At 30.7% G+C, this 16,154-nt stretch overlaps 1 protein-coding gene across 1 annotated transcript in view; it reads right to left on the reverse strand.

The window, feature by feature from the left end:
- Nucleotides 1–15,724, reverse strand: part of LOC125067223 (scavenger receptor class B member 1-like) — a 62,617-nt gene extending 46,893 nt beyond the window's left edge. The window contains exon 1 of the mRNA XM_047675686.1: nt 15,636–15,724. The gene's annotated coding sequence lies outside the window, so the exon portion shown is untranslated. The remainder of the gene's footprint in view (nt 1–15,635) is intronic.
- Nucleotides 15,725–16,154: the final 430 nt, after the last annotated feature.

Below are 16,154 nucleotides of genomic sequence, written 5' to 3' on the forward strand. Positions count from 1 at the left end.
CATATATCTGACTAAACAGTTAAGACATGTTTATATTTGATATCGTGTTACAAATTATCTGAGATATAAATAATTTGCAATGTACCTATCATAAGCTTTTTGTAATGTCAAAATATACAAATACGTTATATACTTGGAATCGATAATGCTTATATGAAATGTGTAGTAAAACAAATGAATACAATACGAAATTAGTTCGAAAAGTGATTTTGACATTGAAAATACCTTTCGTGCCCGAAAATATTTTTACACGCTTTTACACGAGAATATGTCAGCTGCGCAAAAGTAGCGCAAAATAGCACGGGCGTTTGTGCGCAAATATTAATACACTTTCTTTTCCCTGCTTATATTCTGATGGGATGATATAGGACCAGCTTTATGTGCTATCTTAGTCATGGGAGTCTCAACATTGAAACTTCAAAATGCTACTAATACTATTATTTTTTAGAGAAAGATGAAAGAAGATTACACTGCGTCGTCCCAATCATATGCGAGAAGTGTAAAATGACGATTCAAGTGCTTGCTTGTTTAAAAATAACCTAATTAATCAAAAACCAACAAAATTCTTAGATATGAAATTATGTAATGTATATTAAAAAAAATACTATTTAACGATTCCTATTAAAATAAATGGTAACGCATTTACATGCTTGTCTAATAAATAAAGTTAACAGTTTTTCCATACATTTCATTGATGATTAATTTTAATAGTATTTTAGGGTTATAAATTTAAAATAATAAGATACAAATCTAACGGTTTGTATCCATACCAAAACAATATTTTAAATGTTTGTTTTATATCGATACAACTGTTGCTTAATCGAGAAGTGGAAGTATTAAGAAATATATTCACAAACTACGGATACTACATGATATTCTACATATACATTTTTTTTTTTTTTTAAAAGCAAATGTCGTAACTTTTTTTATCTGTGAATGTGAATAATAAGACTCAACTTTTAATAAGGTATTAAAATTATCTGTAACAGCATTCATTTTTGTGATTGTTTACGAAACATTCAATAGTTGTTAAACTGAATTTAATGTAATAAATACGTCATGCGGATAATTTATCCGGGTAATATAAATTACATCATATACATTTTATTTATACGCGGCTGATTTGATACTTTTTCCTTGTTCAAGCTCCCGCTCTTTGTCTAGACTACTTCGCCTTGTCCAGTATTAAAATAAAAATATATTAGAGGTTTATATACATATGTATATACACGTTAAATATAAAATACATAAAAGTGCAATAACTGATTAACATTTCAAACACAAGGCGCGACAGTAAAGGCGTAATTTTTTAAGAAAACAACTCGTTTTAACCTTAAAACCAGTAAGACGGATCTAGATTAAAATGATTAAAATATTTTATAGACCTTGGTATTTACCGGAAGAAAATCAGGAAGGAAATTATGGTAAGTCATTTAATTACAATAATTATATATTACTTTGTCTGCTGGTATGTTTTGCAAGTTATCGGTGACGATCCTCCGACACGTGATACTACGAAAATAAGTGCCTTGTCTAGAAACAGGATTGCTTGTATGTATAGACTAGTTGTCGCCCGCTCGTATTTTAGGGTTAGTCGTCAAATGTTAAGGACAAAAATTAAGCCTATGTCTTTTCTTTTGGTTCAAGTTTATTTAATACCAAATTTTATCGAGCTTCGCGGGTTTTCGGTTGCTAAAGCGTAACAGATAAAATTATAATATTTGTATTTATGGACGTAGATTAACTGGTAACATTACAGATTTGCAAAGAACGCTGAAAACCAAATACAAAATTGGACATTTACTTTCAAATAAAAGTAAATATTAATTCATATAGAGTATAAATTTACTTAATTTATTTGTAAAATTGACATATAACATAGTATCCATCATAGAACGTGTATCAATAATATTATTACGTAAGATTTGATTACAATCAAAGTATAAATCCATTTTCTGAACCGGTTGTCGCTTTACATAGAACCGACATAATGACTTGGTAAACTGACGGGTCGAGTGCTTGCAAAAGTACATTTGAATAATGTTTTTATTTGAATTTAATTTAAATTTGATTGTTATATTTCACGAATCTGTCACGTTAATAGAATATATATATATATAGTTTACATCATTTCGTATCGTATCTTGAACAGGACACACTTGCCTTTGCCGCATTATTCTCCGTCATCACTTGAGATGAAAACTAAATATACTCTAAAAGCTATAATTAAATACGACTTAACTTGGTGGTAGGACTTTGTGCAAGCCCGTCTGGTTTGGTACCACCGATTCATCAGATATTCTACTGCCAAACAACAGTAATAGTTCCGTTTTGAAGGGTGTGTGAGTCAGTGTAACTACAGGCACAAGGGACATAACATCTTAGTTCCCAAGGTTGGTGGCGCATTGGCGATGTAAGGAATGGTTAATATTTCTTACAGCGCCATTGCCTACTGGCGATGGTGACATCTACTACATATACTACTTAACATCAGGTGGCTTATATGCCACAAAAGGAAATAACATCTCAAGAGTACATTGAAAATTACATCGGAAAGAATTGTATCGGGTGGATGCGCAAAAATAAACGCGCTGGAAACTGTTTGCGCGAGGCTACGCACTAAATTAATGTACTGCACATTAATGTCGCGCTAAGTAGCGCTTTGCTGAACGTGGTTGAGCAAGCGTTAGGTTAGTAGCGTAGCGTTTTTGTTCTGAGTATTTCCGAGCTACGCTTCGCAGGACGTGCACCGCTGATCTGATTTTCTTTTTAATTAAATATTGCAAGACACTATGAGCAACAGTCTAAGACAGTTACTAAGTTATTAGATGTTAGATAATCAGTCCGGTGTTGCAAGTTACAAGATGTAGAACTCGATAATTGTGTTGTCATGTCATCTTTCCGCTATTATTTAGTGACAAATAATACAAACCAAGATTATTTTCAACTAAAAGAATATCAAATTAAATGATTTTATGATTAAAAATTTTTATTCGAGTATATGTTATAAAATGTACCTACGTATTTGGTTTTCATACAAAATTCTGTCGTTTAGACTAACCGGACCTTCATTTATTTAAAATTGTAATTTTTTTCCTTATTGAGAAGTTTCGACGACTTTAAAGCTACAAAAATCGTTTGAAGTGTATTATGTACACATGTTTGTGTATAATGTTTGGTGCATCCGTACGTCGGTAACTTCTGGCAACGGATCGAGGTCAAATTCGCAGAAAATATACACGCTAAATATTTTTAAGATGATGATTTGGAGCTAGCGAGATTAGCAACTTACTCATATGAACAACATGATATTAACAATACTAGTCGTATTTTAGTTAAGTACCAAAACCGTATGTTCCTAAAATCCGACCCTCATACTTGGCATTGATGTGGATATGTTTCTAAATTAGGTGCTATTAAATTAGTTATTTAAATATTTATTTTTTATGTTTAAGTTTATTATAATATAAATTTCGATTCAAAATTATAGTTTTGTTCCGTTTGGTACTGAAAATCATGGGCTTAGTCCACAGTCACAAATCTACAGTCGTATTGAGTCCTCTGTTGACATAACTAGTTAAATTTTCGCCAGAAACTAAATTGCAAGTCAACCGGGAAATGTAAAGTAACATCCCAAGTGGTCATGATTTGAGCAGTATGTATTTTAAATTTTGTTAGTCATATATTTATTAAAATCCTCAATATAAATCAATATTATGTAAATGAATTTTTACCGTTGTCATTTTAAAAAAAAGAATAGGAGTTAATTTTTATTCATAAAGAACTTAAAAAATAATGTTACCTTTCGAAATAATATTTCTGTATTTAACTTCCCCATCCATATTTAAAAAAAGAATAATGTTATAACATTATTTTCCGATTATTGTATTCCAAAAAGGATTCGTTTTTTTTTTTAAAAAATCCAGGAAAAATAATCCTTTTTTGGATACACTAACCGGAATTGAATATTTCGAAATTTATTTCATGCAATTCTATTCCAACGCAACCAAATTGGTCAATAACAATTTATTATCTGTTGGTTAACTTAATTTAAAATAAAATGGATATATTTCTTAATTTTTTATAAATAAAATTATAATAAGCGAATGTTAACTCATTATACAGCGACTGTTAAGTAATTACTTATTGTCAACGATATTCAGTTAATAATATATATTATTAATTAATAATAAATCAAGAGAGATGCTACCCTTCCCCGCCCTGATTATATTAATACATTGAATTAAGACAACTTTTAAACGAAATAAAACTAGTTTTTAACGGATTTAATCGCGTATATTAATTATTTTATTTTAACATCCCGACGTTTCGAGCACTTTGCAGTGTTCGTGGTCACGGGCAGACTAGTTTTATTTCAATGTGTAATAATCGCGAAAATCTAAGACAACATTAACTTTTAAACAATTTTAAAATAAGGTTAGTGTATATATGTTTACTAATTTGCCAAAATATAAATATATAAAGAAAAAACAAAAAAAAAGTAAACTTACTTCGTTTTTTCATATCAACATATCTATTGAACAAATAATTGTGATTGTTTGAAAGAATTAAAAATGGATATTCAATGCAATAAAATTGTTGTTCTAAATTTAAATATTTTTTTTTTTTATATACAAAGTGGGTCTAGACTGTAGACTGAAATATATATGTCTTTGTAACTTTTTCTGTAAGTTTTACGGTAATCCCCTTAATAGGTTGCTAATTTCATCAGATTACATTATTATTATTATTACACTAAATCAAGTAAATAGGGAACAACGGCATCATTGCTAACATCTTTTAGTCAAGGTCAATCTGCTGGCCAAGACACATCAATTGGCTCATCAATTTGTACGTCTTCCTACTATAAATGAAAAAACAAACTTATCAAATGACACAAGAAGTCGTAATACAGACTATATCGATTTTAATAAGATTATCAATTAAATTTCAATTATTTCATATTTTTACGAGAATAGGCAGTTTAATAAATAAATAATCAATAAGCAACATGTTTAACAGAAACGTCATATTTTAGGCGCGCGGTTGACGTCAATTTGACAAGTGTTTTTTTTTTTATTTCGCCGTTGATTTTTAATTTTTCACATACAGCCGTCGACCTTCGCACACCTGGAGCACATAATCACAGGCTGAGGTAGCACGAGTAAAAAATTTTAGATTACTCATTTAAGAACTAAACAAAAAAAAAAACTTCGTTCCATGCTTCATTTGAATTCACGACGTTAGTTTAAATTATGATCTGGTAAATTACCTCAAAGTTGCTCTTTTTTTATTTACACAGACTGACAAATCTTATTAATCCGTGGCCGCGAATATTATTATTGAATGGTTTTTTTATATAAAAAATAGGTAGGTACCTGTTGGTAAATAGTAACCACTGATCATAGAAATTGACACGGTATTAAACGTTCCTTGCCATCGCTAATGCGCCACTAATCTTGGTAACTAGGATGTTACGTCCCTTGAGTCTGTTGTTAAACTGACATTTAGCCCCTAATGTTACTGCTACTTAGATAAAGTGCTTAAATATATTGTACACATATTTAAAAAAAATAACAATAACATTATGTTAAATAATGGAATATACGACAAATTTAATGTAATTTAAACGAAATTTATCTTTTGTATATCTTTAGGTTTTTGGCAGTTTAATATTTGAAGCAAAAAGTAATCACAAACACTTACCAGCTATAAATAAGCTGTTTAATGATTTTTAGTATTTTATATAAACCAAGAACTAAGTTTAATGACTATTCATTCAAGCGACAATAGTTTTATAGTAGTTTAATATAAGAAAACGTATTAAATTAATAATATTTATGTTTAATGAAGTGGCATTAGAGTTCATGAGCGATAGGGCCGGACCGTAAGTTTAGGGGGCCCTGGGCTAACACTGCTTAGGGGCCCACCTAAGACATATCTAAACGTAGACTTGAATTAAATTAATTGAATGGGTTTGATTAATTGCAGGACTCGCAGGGCTGCAAACCATACGATATATTTAATTTAATATAGTTATGGATTCTTTCGCATTATTGTCTTTTTTTGAATTGACTTGACTTAGCTGGGGCCCCTTGAATACACTGGGCCCTGGGCTGAAGCCATATGGTAGATCCGACCCTGATGAGGGATTTATGACACGTTCATAAATGTAATTATATCATTCTATAATATTGCTTTAAACTATGCTTTTTACTGAGTACTAGGTCGCGGAAACAATCCCTGTACCAAACAGTAGCATCAAAACGGATAGTTTGACTTGTTATTTTTGTGTACTATTATAACAAAGCCGGATGTATCACTGTTATTATATTTTATTATTAATGTGTAATAAAAGTTTAAAAACACGTCATGATTGAAATAATCGTTGCGTAATTTGTATTTAATGTATTCAGACTAGATTCGTCTTAGCCATAAACTTTTATTATTCTGTGAGCCTGTTTAAGTTGACTACGCACTCATTCGTCTAACGCAAAGCCTCTGAGGAGCAATGTCGTCGCGGAATGACCTTAGGTAGTGGTGACCACTTGGATTCAACATTAACTATTTCGTTCAAATTCAGTGTTAGGGTAGTGTTGGTAATTACATTTAACTAATTAGGCTACAATCTGAATGGCAGATTAAAATTAACTTCAACAAACGCTTAAGAAACTTTATGTAAGTTAAGTTATGATATTATATTTTTGTATATGTTTTGATATGTATATTATTATTGTGTGTATAGTTTATATCACAGCTACACACTATGAGACTTACTCTAAGATTAACAAACTGTGTTAGCCAATGCCAAAAATGCACTATTCCGAATTCACACTTAACTTTTTAATAAAATATATAGCGAGAAGTGTGAATTTTCGCACAAAATTAAATGAATTATGTATATTTGAAAAACACTAATACTTATTTTAAAAATTAAGACACTATTTATATAGCACACAGCTCATGTCGCCATTTGACCTAACCTATAACAAATAATATGACTGTATTGAACAGTAAAGTTTTTTTCGTGTCTAGATCACCTGCACAATATAACCAGAGTTGACTTTATTTATTTATGAACTTTCAATGTACAATATAATAGTAGTTGTTCCATCGCTAGACAAATTATTTCCGTCATAATCACGGATGCCTCGCGTAATTTCAAGATAAACATTCTTCGATATATCGAATTGATATATCATGACGTCCTCTGAGCCAATTTCGACCATTGCAGCCAGACTTAAGGGAGTCATTGTACTCAAGTAGCGCTAATATATACCATAAGAACATACTCAAACCACACCCCAGAATACGAACATGAACTTTAAATTATAAATTACGAATCAAAATCAAAATATACTTTATTCGAGTTATTTAAGCCTGCACAGTACAATCAGCATTATTTAAAAATAAAAATAAAAACATGATTTATAAATTTAGTTAGTGATAAAAATTAAAAAAATACGAAGTAATCAAGTACTTTTATTAAAATGACGTCACTCTTTATTCGGATATCTTCTAATGTAACGAGTACCCATCATGTCTTGAAAAAAAATACACAACTATTATTAATAACAATAACAAATACAGCATTAACAAAAGATGTGCAGCGTAGATATTTAAACGAAGTTCACAGGTTCAAATCGGGGCGAGTACAATTGAGTTATATTGTGCTAAATTGTCTATTATCCTTAACAGGTAGAAGGCCTTTGACCTATAACATCCATTATACACTGCAAACAATTTTTTACTTTACACGAGGCAATTTCAGGCATATTTGAGCATTGTTTGACTTCTTAAAATGACATTAATGAACATGTTTACGTCAACGGATATGACAGTCGCGTTTACATTGCTAATATAAATATAATTTGTTCTAGACATACAAAAAAGTCTTAACTAATTAGTTTTTTTTAGACATATTGTCTATTTGCATAAGTTGAATATGGATATTTAAAATTAAATTGCACATTTACTACAAATATTTGCGGCATCTTTGGTGATATTTATAATGATGTCCTCCAGATTGGTTGCAGCTCTTGCCATTCTCAAGAAAAACTACCCATTTGGAATTATGTAAACAAACGCAATTGATCTATGTATTCCTTCACTGTCATAATCCGATGAGACGAGACATTCGACCGGGAAGAGTTCAGGCATTTAATAACAACACAGGACCTTGTAGTCTGCGGATTTATTTGTTAGTCACCAGACCAGCGCTGCCATCTCATCAGTTATTTTAGCTAAAAACAGCAATACTTAGGTTTACTGGTCAGGTAAAGGTGGATAAGATTTGTTACGGTGCCAATAGTTCTGGACGATGATAACACTAGTGTCATAATAATGTCTACTCTTAGTTGAAACGTCGGTATTACTTTCCATGCTTATGGGAAAAGTGAGTCGTTGGCATTTTTCCTGATGTCTCCTCAATCGTTTCCAATTGGTAGACTATAAGAATGACATACATATATAATTGTATTTAACTAACATGACTGTATTTTTACATGATGAAAAAGAGTAACTACTGAGTTTCTTGCCGGTTCTTCTCGGTAGAATCTACATTCTGAACCGGTGGCAGCTTCAATTAATATAATTTGCTAAATAACGATTCAGAGGTGCTTGTAAAAGCCTACTTGAATAAAGTATATTTTGATTTGATTTAATTCGATAGTGTAGAGTTAATATGTGCTCGCTAAGGCAAATTTTGAAAAAACCATCTCTGTGCAGGAGATCATCACAGATGTTACAGAAGTAACGTCTGGTTTATATGATGGAATTTTAGACAGTTCTTGTTTACGTCATACATTTTTTCTCAATTGATCAATTTTAATAAATTATATTGTGGATGATTTTCTTAACTTATTTTTAGATATAACCTTTTCAATGACTTTTAACGATTTCTAATAACATTTAAATTCAAAACTACTTCGCTATTAAATATCTTTTAAGTTCTACATACGTGATTTGTATTTGAATAAATTTTAAGATATTATGTATATTTTATACTACACCGCATTCTTGCTTTAATGGTTCTTAAAAATACAATTTGGGATAAATTATGTTATTTTGGCAATAAACAATTTATTATCAGTGTCGTTTAGGATGACGTAAGTTTTCTAATGATACCCCATACATTAAACTGTTCGGGTACTTTAATTAAACGTCACCTTTAGTACGCTTTGAGATGGTCGAGTGGTTTGTATAATCACTGAACCTCGTAATACAATTCTCGCCAAAAATTGGCAGCTTCTTATTGTTCAATCCAACAATATATTTCCTATGTAATGTTCAATATGTTGTATGTTTTTGACGCATTCATCTTTGAATAGTCTGCATCTATTAAAGAATGCTACAAACAGTTATTCAAGGTGTTCGGTGAAGTCTAATATGGTATCGCCTTATTTGGACGAACGTCAATTACTTGAATAAATGAGGAACTGAAAATTCATTGATTGCATTATCATTTCTAGCTTCCTATTAAACGACCTTGGGATTATCCAGAAAGCCCTTTCAAATTACGGAAAATGTTTTATCATTTTAATGAGTTCTAAATAATTATACAACAAGGCGAAACAATTACGATCAAACGAGTGCAGTAATATAATAGATATTAGAAATGACAGCCTCATCTTTCTTTACCACAGTATACGTATTTAAGGTTGGGTCTCTCTAGTGAGCGTGATACCTACTCGTGTCAGAGGGACTCTTCCATAACATCATGCGTTACATGAGCAGCTAAAGGATAAGCAAACTTTTAATTAATAAAATAAAGTTAAAGAGAAAAAAATTAAATAAAAATAAACATAACTGAAATCAATAATTAATAAAAAAATCATGTGTGTTTGTGTGAGGCGAGTAGGATCTGTGATGTAGGAGTAGCCTTATCATTAAGAGCAATATTTTCCAGACTATTGGCTTTTCATTGTAATAATTGTTTTATACCACTGTAGGATGAATAACCGCTGTCCCCTCCGTCGATATTATCATTTTAAGTAATGCCAAAGCGTTTAAGTTATGAGCAATCAAAAAGAATTTAAGCGCCTCCGTCTCATTTGAGATGCAAAACACGCCTTGACCGGTTCTGATTGAACAATAGCATATGTTATTACTTAGTTTTCAACTTAAGGATAGATTTATTTAGTCGGTAATATTGGGCATTAAATAGTGATATTTCGAGTAATTTGTTTTGTATTTATCATTCACTCATTTCATGGTAGGGAAAGTTCGAATCCCGATCTCTTGCATTCCTTCTTTTTAATGGCATAGACAGGCGGATGATCAAATAGGCCACCTGTATAAGTGGTCCCCAATGCCCATAGTAAAGGCGACGTAATTTTTGAGTTTTGACTGAGATGTTACGACTCTTTTGCCTGTAGTTACAATGGCTTACCCTTTAATCTGGAACACAACAAAACCAAGTATTGATGCGTGGCAGTAGAATAAATGATAAGTGGGTGCTACCCAGACGGACTTGCACAGAGTTGTATAACCAAGTAAATAAATCCATTGCAATTAGCCAGAACATTTAAAATGGTGTTACAGAGCCTCAATATTAAGAACAAGCCTCAATAGTTCAATGGTATGGCTTTTTTCATTCTTTGATGGACACAATAGACTTGTTTTGAGATAAAGAAAATTATTTTAAAATAGACAATGCTAGTTCTTTTTGTTATAAGTTCATTAATAGAAACCCCCCCTATAACCAAACCTACATGACCCAGTATAATAAATCACGCAAGAGCACCGAACCACCTGTCATCATCCCAAAAGATAATTACTGCGTCAAACTATTGTCCAAAAATTATAGTTAGCTAAAAGACCAATAGAACAAAAAACGTGACAAGTTTATAGAATATCAAAAATAATGATTTCGGTTGATTATTTTCAACCAACAACCGAAATAATTGTACAAAAGTTTGGTGAAAAAATCGCTAATGGACATATCCATTTAACGCAAGTGTTCCGACTAACATGATCTTTAATTGTATTGTTAAATTATAGTTGATGATTTATAACTTCATAGGCTATACGTTTTGTCTAATAATTAATATTTAACGTTGGACAGACAGACTTTCGTTTAGAAATAATAAACAGCAACAAATATACTTTATTTATTTTTTAAATATATTAAAATGTTCCATACTTTTATTACTTTTACTTTATAATGAGCATGCATTTATTGTAGAACTGTATTAGATACTAATTAATACATACTCATAAATTCGTTTGTCCTGACGCACTATCAAAGCACCGCCAAAACTATTAATCCAAGAAAGCTGTAAAATAGTTTGATTTTAACGTAAGCATCACCTAAAAAACGTTGGGCGAATTTTTTTTGACGTAGAATGCGAACCGTTACTCTCGCCGACGAGTGAGTGTACAGAGGTTTTGGTGGGTATTCCGGTGTACTAGGACGCGCTCTAGGTATCCTGGGCACCTGCAAGCCCCTACATCACGGGAGGTAAACACGAAATGCGTTTTAACTGCTATAAAAAGGACGTCTAAAAACTGAAATCATTCAATCTTCAAAAATAACTACACAACAAATCAGGGGCAAGAATGCTGGCATTTTGTCGCTAACGTAAAAGTTTCTTTAACCGGTTCTTCTCAAGTCTATTTATTTTCCGAACCAGTGGCAGTTTTTACTATGACTGCCAATTAGCTTCAATATTTAATAAATATGCCTCAGCCAATCTGTGTACTTGTATAACTTATTATACCTGTTAAACAAATATAAATTAATGATGCACTTTGCACAAATCAGTTTTAGCAAACACGTAATGTACCGCATCGCTGACTTTTATCTAACGTTTATATAACAATTGCGTTTCAGTGATATAACGAGAAATGGAATTTTAATTAAAAATACAGAAGTAGTTTATTGCTGCTTATTCTTCAATAAGTGTAGTATTTATTTTTCGTTTAAAAACCTTGACCGTAAAAAGTAGAAGCAACCGTTTAACGCAGACGGTCGCTAATTTGATGTCTGGTCAAGTTATAACAATGACCAATAAAGATGCTCCGTCAAAAACTTTTAGCATTTACGGAGTGACTTTCGTTTATGACGCATTTGTTGCCTGTGACGAGCATTGCAGTACCTTTAAGGTACTGATGGAAAGGCGAGGTCTACCGCGTTATTGGCGGTTTTCGTCAGCGTACTTTACGGTCGATTCGCGATCGCAAATTCGGTGCGATTTCGGCTCTCACCTTCCAACGGTATATTGTCATTTGTTTTTAACAATGCGTCACGTAGATATTATTGAAATCGATTAGTTAATTTCTATAATGCATGCCTGTCTTGTATTTTCCTCGTTTTTTTTTTTTTTAATGTAAGTTATCTCGATGGATCCAAAATAAACCCAAGACTTGCGATCGTCTCCCGGTAAGATTGCTGGCCGTTCTGCAACCGCAGCGGTTACGTGACCGCAAAAATCTGCGTTGTGGTTTTAAATTAAAACATCTGTTCCGCAAGCGCCACGGGTGCGGTTGAGAACCGCTCCGTGACTTCTTAGCCTAAGGCTCCTAAATGTTGAAAACTGATTTAAAATTATACGCAATTTTTAAATACAAATCGAAATATATTCTATTAAAATAGAGTCTTACAAAATATTTCGAAAATTAATTTTAATATTTAAATTTTATTTTAACCTCACCGATTCGAATGTAGATCACCGAATGTAGATTAGACCGAAAAAAAAACAAACAATAAAATAATGAATTACACTTTTTAATCAATAATTGATACGTTTATTCTTTCGATATTAGAATATACTTATTACTAACAATCCAGTCTCCAATGACAGAATAATGGAATTCTACCTCGAGTTTATTTTTAGCAATAATTATCACTTTAAACGAATTACATAATTTACAAGATAAGTATAATCCACACTAACAGGTCTGGTTGAAATAATAAGCTCATAAAAAATACGCTTCTATTAAACATTGATTACATTTTTTCTTGAAACTGATTCGCTAATTGCAAATAAACTAACATTTAAACAAATTCCGCAAAGATAATTAACATTCTTAAGTGTATCAATGTATTGTCATCATTTAAAGTTATTATAATAATTATCTATTAAAGTTACATTAAGCTAAGATATTTAAAATCGTTTTAGAACAGTATTAACAGACCGAAGATAGAAATCTAGACAAAAATAAATGAGTTGAAGCTCAATCTTCTAGCCAATCCTTTTGAACCCGGCTTAGAAGTTACAGATCTTCTTACGAGGGGAGTCGCAAAAATGGAATATACAAAGAGATTAGTTTTTATTTGTATATAGTTTAGATATAGAGTTCATGTTGCATGCATTTAGAATTTTATTTATATAATTATTACAATATATAAGATTCCAATTAATACAATAAAATATAATGTTATAAAGACATTGGTTAATAAAGATTACTCAATTATATGTTACAAAGATGATAAATGCAGTCGTTGCACGATTACTAACAATTGAATTGTGTTTAATTATCAATGTAATTTAATTGTCGGAAAAGAGTAAGTGCTGAGTTTCTTGCTGGTTCTGCAGAATCTACACTCGGAGCTCTCGGTGACTTTAATTATTTATTATTACTGGCAGATGAGCCTGATGTTTAGTTCATCCATAGACATCGCTAATGCGCCACCAACCGTGGGAACTAATAAGATATAGTCAGTTACACTGGCTCACTCACGCATCAAACTAGAATAAAAAAATACTATGTATTACTGTTTGTCTGTAGATTATATGACGAATGAGTCCTTCAAATCCAGATAGACTGGCACAAAGCCACAAAGAAACTTAATTTAAATTGATATCTTAAAACGGCGATTCAAAGATTTCCAAGCTTTTCGATTTATTTTTAAATTGGCAATGGACAATATCATGCTACAATGATTTAGGAAATATTAAAAATCGTTTCAAACTTATGATGATATATGGCAGGCTAACTGTGTCGAAGGAATGACGGCTTTTAGTCTGACACAGATAATAATAATTATTATTATTTGATTGTTTATATGAATATATTAAATATCTCTCCGTTTTTTATACGTCAATATATGTAAATCGCTTTATTTACGAGATGACGTTTTAATGTTATTTCATTTTCGTGGAGGACACCTTCAAAAAAGATAACCCGTTGAACGGGCTCTGTAGGATTCTTACAGAATTCGCGGGCTCTTTTCCCCGTATACATCCGCTCTCTTCACAAGGATGTGTTACAAGAGAAGTGTATTAGAATCAAAAAAATGTTATTAAAATATTCTTTGTTCGAGTAGCCAAAATGACCCAGTTATTAGAATGCGTGCATCTTAATCGATTTGAATTTGGCTGCGAATTCAAACCCAGCGAAGCGCCACTGAATTTTCATATGCTTAATTTTGTAATTCATCTCGTAGTGGACGTTGAAAGAAAACATGGTGAGGATACTTGCCTGTGTCTAATTTCCATAAAATTCTGTCACATGTGTATCCATCAACCCTCATTGGAGCAGCGTGTTAGAATCTCCAAACCTTTTCCTCTACAGGAAAGATAATATAATAAGTACTCTGAATCGTCATGTTCCAGTATCGAATTAAATGTAAAAATACTACCGGTTCGGAATTTACCTTCTATCGAGGAAAATCAGCATGAAACTTAATAGTTACTCTTTACCAATTTACATAGGTATGGTAATTAAATATGCCAAGTCTTATTGAAGTCTTTGTTGTATATAATATATTATAAATTTAAATTAAAACAGATTTTAAAAAGGTTTTATATTTTAAATATTACATTATTGTTATATTATGTATAATGTTAATGAAATGAAATTATTGTCTTACTTTGCTACCGATATTTTCGAAAGGAAATTTGAGCTTTATTTTTTTCTTATTTAATTTAAAAATATTAAATATGTTTTTCCAAATATATTATTTATATAAATAATAATAGTATGTCTATAGCTAGGCTCTACGGCTTAGTTAATAATTATTAAATTTTATTTGTCTAAATTAATTTATTTAAACATATTATTTTAATAGTTGCCATAATAACGGTTATCGATAAATATATATTTTATTAAGTACGCTAAAATTAAACTAAAACATTTAACAATTTTCTTTTTATTTTATTTTTTAAATAGGTATATTTATTATGTAAAGTGTCATTTAAAAAAATTCTTATCTTATTAATAATACGATTTTTCAAAAGAAATAAATAAATTTAAGGTACTTTATTTAAGCGTATTCTACATGGTTAAAAATGTTTTTTTATTGTTTTGATTGTTATAATTTATACATCAATTTGTGATTATTTTTGATCAATCGAAGATTAATTGAAAGAAATATTTTCTTAATTATTTTGTATTTTTAAGTTGAACTTTTTAAAAGAAAAATTTTAAAAGCTTAAATTTTAGTATATTTTCATAAGCCATTTTTTTTTTTAAACATAATTATATCAAAGAATACCTTTTATGTATATAAGGTTGGTCAATTAAACAATAATAAAACACATGTAATAATAGTTTCAATCGTTATTTTTATAAAGGAAACAATTTCTTTCAATTTCACTATTTAAAAAAATATATAAAAAACAATAAACAATTATAATGAGTGTCATAAACATAATAATAGTAAAACACGTGGTCAACATAAATAGACTTACATTGAAATCTTTCACGTTTTGTCTGTCACAACACTATAGAACCGATCACTTAAATTCATCGACACTTCCCACGTAAGGCACCACACATTATGCGCTCGCACACAGCACTAAACCGAATCGACTCACTTATCCTATATAAGGTCAATTCGATCTTGTCTCTCTGTGTGAATTTCGTCCTAAGCCATTGACGTAAAACGCAAAACTTGATCACGAAAATTATATACAATTTCCAACGTTCAAAAATCTTTTATTCATAAACAAACGTAGAGTTTATTTAATCGTTCTATTGTTTATTATTATGTTTTCGTTCGGAAGCGCATTTTTAAAAACACATTCGAAACATTTTAACAAACTACGTGGATTAATACAATTTTTATAATTATGTAAAACTTTAATTACAAACTTTCGTAAATATTTTAATATAAATGTCGACAATATATTATTATTATTATTTTATACAGGTTGGCAGACTGCCAAATGTGTCATCTGATGGTTAGTTTCTTTTCTAAAACACTGGTA

Source organism: Vanessa atalanta, chromosome 11 (genome assembly GCF_905147765.1).
Source record: "Vanessa atalanta chromosome 11, ilVanAtal1.2, whole genome shotgun sequence".
In the NCBI taxonomy this organism is placed as follows: Eukaryota; Metazoa; Arthropoda; class Insecta; order Lepidoptera; family Nymphalidae; genus Vanessa; species Vanessa atalanta.